Raw genomic sequence first — 8093 nt, 5'->3', positions numbered from 1 at the left:
GACATGTATATATATTTTTATGGGGTCATCTTAATTCAAGAAATGAAAGAAAGAATGAAAGAGAAAAAAAAAAAAAAAGGAGAAAGGAAGATGAGAGTATTCGGCGATGGCACCAAGAATTGGTGCCATGGAAATTCATCAAGAAAAATTCATTTCTTCTAGCTCTCCTACTAATTTGAAGATCCTCTTTAACGTGCTGTAATCGTTCGAGCGAGAAATCATTCGTTCTTGTGAGTTCATAACCTTAGCAAGTAAGAAGACAAGTGGGAAAAGGTATGTGTTCAATCCTCTTTTATATGTGTTATAGATAATTTATGTATATTGACGTATATGGAGATGGACGGAATTCATAGCATATATGTGTGTGTGGAGTATTGGGCCGTGCATGGTTATGTTGTGTAGAAAAGAATGGATTAATTTTATGTTATGGTTGGTTGTTGTTGTAATGTGTAGAAATGGATGAAAAATTCATGAAAACATGGTGGAAAATTGTTGTGGCCGAAAGTGATGAAGTTTGGCAAGCTATGATGAATTAGTTTTGTTTAATGTTTTAATTGTTATAGATGATTTACATGTAATAAGGAATGTATAGAGAAGGATGGAAATGCATGGCAATGTGTATGAAGTTGTTGTAACCGAATAGTAGGTGTTTGGTAAGTTAGTGTAAATTGATTTTATTGGATGTTTTAGTTGTTGTCGTTATGGATTATGTGACGTTGAATGAAGAATGTGGTTGAAGTTAATGAATATAGATGATAATGAAATGTGTGGTTGTGGTTAAATTTGAAGGTTTCGGGTGAAGTAGTAGGTTGATTGATTCGACGGAATATTATGCGAATTGAATTGAATTGAATTGAATTGAATATTGAAGTGTTGCTAGAATAATTGTTGGTATTGTTCATAGTTTGGCCGGGTTGAATTCCCGGATTGTTGTTAATGGATAAATTGGGCCGAGCCATATTCTCGGGGGTGGTATATTTACAGGGGAGATGCTGCCGAAATTTCGGCAGACACATAAAGTGAATGTACTTGGAAGGTTAGGACAAGTATATGTCGATGAATCTAACGATAGTGTCGGTCTTCTTGAATGTAGACTAACAAGTTGGACGAATAAGCGTAGCTAGTAAGGCGCGGCGCGGTATGTTAAGGCTCGTCCCTTTTCTTTCTATGGCATGAACCATACATTGCGACTTTATGAATGCTTCCATAACGTCCTTGTTTCCAAAGTTAGAAATTATGATTTCAAAGCATGATTTTCTTCTTAAAAGTTCCTAAATGTTTTCAAAAAAAATATTCATTTTTCTCCAAAATCCAAGTTTTACGTTTTTGATAGTTTTTATGACTAAAACGACGACTATGGCTTTATGATGACAATGATGATGCGACGATATGAAATGTTAAGCTATTCTTGGATAATGACTATTTTAAAGGTTCTGTACTTCAAACGCTCATAACTTTCTTATGCTGAACCGGAATGACCCGAAACTTGTTTTGCGGGCCCAAGTGATGACTGGTATTATATTTCCTTGACGGTCTCACCTTATAATGCTCGTTCGTCCAAGGTGGGACACGATGATCCCGATTATTCCATGATGCGATCGGACGTTACCAACTTTATGTCGCTCCGTTTGATACATGACTTTTCTTGGAATCTCATGCATATTACTTATATGATAAATGTATATGATACATGATATTGATGAATGTATATGTATGTGGGGAATGGGGAAGGGCAACTGTGTCCACCTGATTCAGCTGGCTTATCATCCCGGACGCGGGATGCCCGGACGCGGGATATGGGAGAGCCGTACGCGGCGTCTGTTTATGTGATATATATATATATATATAATATGATATACTTGGGACACTGTTGGGGAGGGGGGGGGGAGAGCCGATGAATTCGGCGTCTGTAAATGCGAGTAAAAAGTACCATTTTCCGAAAGGTATCCGTTTTCTATGTACAAGAATAAGAAACACTGTGCATTGTATGATATGTTGGGATACTGTGGGGAAGCGGGAGGAGAGCCGATATATTCGGCGTACGTACGGATGATTAAAGGATACGCTTATCCGAAATGTTCGTCTCTGCATATGTGAATAAGGAACACCGTTTTTCCGAAAAGTCTAAACATACATGGCAATTGCCGGAAGGCATTCATATGTACGTGTTACTTCTATCCCATGACAAATCCTAAATGTCTAAGATGTTATTATTTATACGTTATGTCTCCTTTCTATGTTACTATTCATGCCTTACATACTCGGACATTGCTCGCACCGACCCCTCTTCTTTGGGGCGCGTTTCATGCCGCGCGGTACACCTGCGAGATGCAGATAGAAGCCGGGGCGTATGATGTCCCAACGAAGTTGGCAAACCCATTCATTCCGGAGTGTCGCCGAGTCGGCATGTTATGCCATGATGTCTTGTTCGAAGTTAGAGACTTTGCGGACATAGTCGTGGGTTCGGAGTCGGTCTGTACTATGATACAAGTTTTGTGCGCTACATATTTTATTTGATTTAAATGCAATAAAGGAATTTTTCCAAGAATCTTAATATGTATACTCGACGTAGAGATTCAAAAAAAAAAAAAAATTTTAGTACGTAGTAAGAGCCGGTGTTCGCTCGGCTCCGGTTACGGGGTCGGGTGCCCATCACACCCTAGTAAGATCGGGGTGTGACAAAGTGGTATCAGAGCAGGTCGGTCCAAGGGTTGTCTGCAAAGTCGTGTCCGGTAGAGTCCTGTTTATGGTGTGAAGCCGGCCACATTTATAAACAGGAGGCTACGGGGCATTTAGGAATGGTTGACCTTCTTTCTGTCATTAGATCGTGCGACAGAGCCAAGTTATAGGAAATAAGATTCCTTATACTAATCGTTGACCTCCGCAGGAGCCCAAAGATCGACGAAAAAAAAAGGTGAGTGATGATATGAAAGGTCAGAAAAGGTAAGATTAGACTGATATATTTGTTCTGCTACTTGAAGTTGGGAACTAGACAGGAAGTAACCATACCTACAGGAGAGAAGTAAGTATTGGGAACAGAAAAGGGTAAAAGGGTAATTAAAGAAGAAAAGACGTGCTATGAGGGTGCCCGGAATTTGTAAGGCCTCGACCAACCCCAACTCATGTAGTAGAAGTCATATGAGGAAGCGGGCACGAAAATATTAGCGTTAAGACATCGGATTCCAGCAAAGCCTCGAAGTTAAGCGTGCTCTGGTGGGAGGATGGGTGACCCCCTGGGAAGTTTGCAGGAAATTTTACATATTCAGACATACGAGACAAATGAGAAGCTAAGGTAGCTTAAGGTGAATTCGAGTATATGGAATGGCCGGAAACCCTAAGAGATCGCGTGAGACGAGGCAGACTAACTCGGTGAAGAGACAGAAAATGCATTATAGCCCCGGGAATTAGGATAGGCTTGAATAATGTTTGGGAGTACTTTATGGGATAGTTGATAGTATATATATATATATATATATATGTATATGTGTAGAATACTTTATATATGATTGTATCGATGGACAAGGGGGTCCCGAAAGAACCGGCGCTATGGTAAAAGAGGCGTTAAACGGTAAAAGGACACGAAGTTCGAGTGACGGTAAATAATAAAGGGTACGGGTGCTACAAGGTAAGTTGTTATTGTTCTACCACAAGCTTAAGGCTTGAGGGTCTAATACGGTGATAGTTGGAAAGGAAAGAGAGTGTATTAGTGGAAAACAAAGAGAACAAAGTGTCGAAAGGAGGTGAAAGGTAAGAAACCTCAGTAAAGGAGGCTCCCGAGAGAAATTACCGGCAAAGCGCAAGATTGTTTGGGTAAGGACTCAAAGTAGACATGTGAAAAGGAATAGAAAGTGATAAGAGGAAACAGGAAAGGAGTGTACGAGGTTTGAAGACCGATTTTGATATGCGGAGCGGAAGGAATAGTGACTAAGATAGGGGAATGTGAAGTAGGAAAAAAAAAAAAAGAAGAATGATTAAGCTTAGCGACGATATAATAAGACTTTGGCCTTGAAAGATATATGAAGGAATAAATGTACGGCCATACTAGTATGGTTACCATAGGCATGGAAGGATCGATCTGAGAGGGCGATCTAGGAAAGGACGAGATCTATGTGTTAAAAAGGAATAGCATACAGCCGCATTGGATCGTTAAGTAAAGATTGCATACTCCGACATGGTTTCCGTGGTGATGAGCAGTAACAGAAAAGAGATGGTCTGAGAAAGGCAAGGGTAATGTGTCGGTTTAGTAAATTAGAAGACCCATGATATCGAACAAGGACTCATGAAAAAGTCAAGGAATTCGATTATAAGGAAAACGAGGTAAAGGATAAGAAACGGGCATAAAAGAAGGAACAACTATAAGCGGAACCCTCCCGTAATACTATGACGCCCATAAGGTCGTTGAACATTCGAGGACGAATGTTCTAAAGGGGGGGGGGGAGTTATAGCCCGTATTTCGCGCTCGGACATTCCGAAGAAGTCGTGGAATGTGGAAGGTAAGATCGTTTCCCAAAACTATTTTAATGCGCAAGTGTGTTATCAATATTATTTAGGAATATTGTTGATATGGAATATTGAGAAAGGCTAAGGGCAAGAAGAGAAATTCGCAAAATGGGCCGTGGAAATAATATGAAAGGTTAGGGACAAAATGGTAATATTTAGGAAAGTCGAGGGGCAAAATGGTCATTTCACGAGTAAACAAGAAATCTCTTGGAGAAGGGCCATGTGGCCGAATTTAATGAAAAAAAAAAAGGGGGATTAGTCATCTTTTGGAAATTTGAAGAAAATAAAAAGAAAAGTCAAGAAAAGAAAAGAAAATTCTAGAGAAATGGAGGAAGGGAATCATGTGTCTATATCCATATTTTGAGGGACTTAATTACAAATATATAGAAGTGGTGGTGGACATGTATATATATTTTTATGGGGTCATCTTAATTCAAGAAATGAAAGAAAGAATGAAAGAGAAAAAAAAAAAAAAAAAAAAAGGAGAAAGGAAGATGAGAGTATTCGGCCATGGCACCAAGAATTGGTGCCATGGAAATTCATCAAGAAAAATTCATTTCTTCTAGCTCTCCTACTAATTTGAAGATCCTCTTTAACGTGGTGTAATCGTTCGAGCGAGAAATCATTCGTTCTTGTGAGTTCATAACCTTAGCAAGTAAGAAGACAAGTGGGAAAAGGTATGTGTTCAATCCTCTTTTATATGTGTTATAGATAATTTATGTATATTGATGTATATGGAGATGGACGGAATTCATAGCATATATGTGTGTGTGGAGTATTGGGCCGTGCATGGTTATGTTGTGTAGAAAAGAATGGATTAATTTTATGTTATGGTTGGTTGTTGTTGTAATGTGTAGAAATGGATGAAAAATTCATGAAAACATGGTGGAAAATTGTTGTGGCCGAAAGTGATGAAGTTTGTCAAGCTATGATGAATTAGTTTTGTTTAATGTTTTAATTGTTATAGATGATTTACATGTAATAAGGAATGTATAGAGAAGGATGGAAATGCATGGCAATGTGTATGAAGTTGTTGTAACCGAATAGTAGGTGTTTGGTAAGTTAGTGTAAATTGATTTTATTGGATGTTTTAGTTGTTGTCGTTATGGATTATGTGACGTTGAATGAAGAATGTGGTTGAAGTTAATGAATATAGATGATAATGAAATGTGTGGTTGTGGTTAAATTTGAAGGTTTCGGGTGAAGTAGTAGGTTGATTGATTCGACGGAATATTATGCGAATTGAATTGAATTGAATTGAATTGAATATTGAAGTGTTGCTAGAATAATTGTTGGTATTGTTCATAGTTTGGCCGGGTTGAATTCCCGGATTGTTGTTAATGGATAAATTGGGCCGATCCATATTCTCGGGGTGGTATATTTACGGGGGAGATGCTATAAATTTCGCACCATAAGTGAATGTACTTGGAAGGTTAGGACAAGTATATGTCGATGAATCTAACGATAGTGTCGGTCTTCTTGAATGTAGACTAACAAGTTGGACGAATAAGCGTAGCTAGTAAGGCGCGGCGCGAATGTTAAGGCTCGTCCCTTTTCTTTCTATGGCATGAATCATACATTGCGACTTTATGAATGCTTCCATAACGTCCTTGTTTCCAAAGTTAGAAATTATGATTTCAAAGCATGATTTTCTTCTTAAAAGTTCCTAAATGTTTTCAAAAAAATATTCATTTTTCTCCAAAATCCAAGTTTTACGTTTTTGATAGTTTTTATGACTAAAACGACGACTATGGCTTTATGATGACAATGATGATGCGACGATATGAAATGTTAAGCTATTCTTGGATAATGACTATTTTAAAGGTTAAACTTCAAACGCTCATAACTTTCTTATGCCGAACCGGAATGACCCGAAACTTGTTTTGCGGGCCCAAGTGATGATCGGTATTATATTTCCTTGACGGTCTCACCTTATAATGCTCGTTCCTCCAAGGTGGGACACGATGATCCCGATTATTCCATGATGCGATCGGACGTTACCAACTTTATGTCGCTCCGTTTGATACATGACTTTTCTTGGAATCTCATGCATATTACTTATATGATAAATGTATATGATACATGATATTGATGAATGTATATGTATGTGGGGAATGGGGAAGATAAATCGTGTCCACCGATTCGGTGCTTATCATCCCGGACGCGGGATGCCCGGACGCGGGATATGGGAGAGCCGTACGCGGCGTCTGTTTATGTGATATATATATATGTAATATGATATACTTGGGACACTGTTGGGGAGGGGGGTGGGAGAGCCGATGAATTCGGCGTTTGTAAATGCGAGTAAAAAGTACCGTTTTCCGAAAGGTATCCGTTTTCTATGTACAAGAATAAGAAACACTGTGCATTGTATGATATGTTGGGATCTTTTTTGTGGGGAAGGGGGGAGGGAGAGCCGATATATTCGGCGTCTGTACAGATGATTAAAGGATACTGCTTATCTGAAATGTTCTGTCTCTGCATATGTGAATAAGGAACACCGTTTTTCTGAAAAAGTCTAAACATACATGGCAATTGCCAGGAAGGCATTCATATGTACAGGTTACTTCTATCCCATGACAAATCCTAAATGTCTAAGATGTTATTATTTATACGTTATGTCTCCTTGCTATGTTACTATTCATGCCTTACATACTCAGTACATTGCTCGTACTGACCCCTCTTCTTCGGGGGCTGCGTTTCATGCCGCGCAGGTACACCTGCATGATAGAAGCCGGGGGCGGATGATGTCCCAACGAAGTTGGCAAACTCCATTCATTCCGAGTGTCGCCGAGTCGGCGTGTTATGCTATGATGTCTTGTTCGAAGTTAGAGACTTTGCGTACATAGTCGTGGGTTCGGGAGTCGATGTACTATGATACAAGTTTTGTGCGCTTACATATTTTATTTGATTTAAATGCAATAAAGGAATTTTTCCAGCAATCTTAATATGTATACTCGACGTAGAGATTCAAAAAAAAAAAATTTAGTACGTAGTAAGAGCCAGTGGGTTCGCTCGGCTCCGGTTACGGGGTCAGGTGCCCATCACACCCTAGTAAGATCGGGGTGTGACAGACATAGAGGGCGTCAGCCCGACAGAGATCGTGACAGGGGTCAACATAAGAGAGCTAGAGCAGCTGGGTATTCAGGCGAGTTTCGAGGCGGGCAGCCTCAGCAGCAGTATAGTAGATATCCCTCTCAGCCAGCACGGAGTGCACCCCCACAGTTCACTGGTAGGAGATTGGATAGCACAGGGTATCCAGGAGCTGGTCAGAGCTCCAGGGCTTCGGGTTCGCAGGTGAACAGAGGTTCCAGTCAGTCGAGGCCACCCATGCCTCGGTGTTCTCATTGTGGGAGGCATCATTCTGGGGAGTGTTATCGTGCTACGGGTGCTTATTTTTCTTGTGGCCGTCAAGGCCATATTATAGAGTGTCGTTTGGGGGTAGTCCGTGTGGTGTAGCTCAGCCTTTGGGTCGATTGCTGGTTCATCTTCCTCTTCGTAGCTATGCGCCCTATGGGCGGGGTATGCCTACACCCGGCGCAGCCACGATAGAGGTCGTGGCGGAGCTTTCAGTTCTAGCGGTCCCTCGAACC

Source organism: Lycium ferocissimum, unplaced genomic scaffold (assembly GCF_029784015.1).
Source record: "Lycium ferocissimum isolate CSIRO_LF1 unplaced genomic scaffold, AGI_CSIRO_Lferr_CH_V1 ctg793, whole genome shotgun sequence".
Lineage (NCBI taxonomy): Eukaryota > Viridiplantae > Streptophyta > Magnoliopsida > Solanales > Solanaceae > Lycium > Lycium ferocissimum.
The sequence above is the reverse complement of the archived record's forward strand: the minus strand, read 5'-3'. Positions refer to the sequence as shown.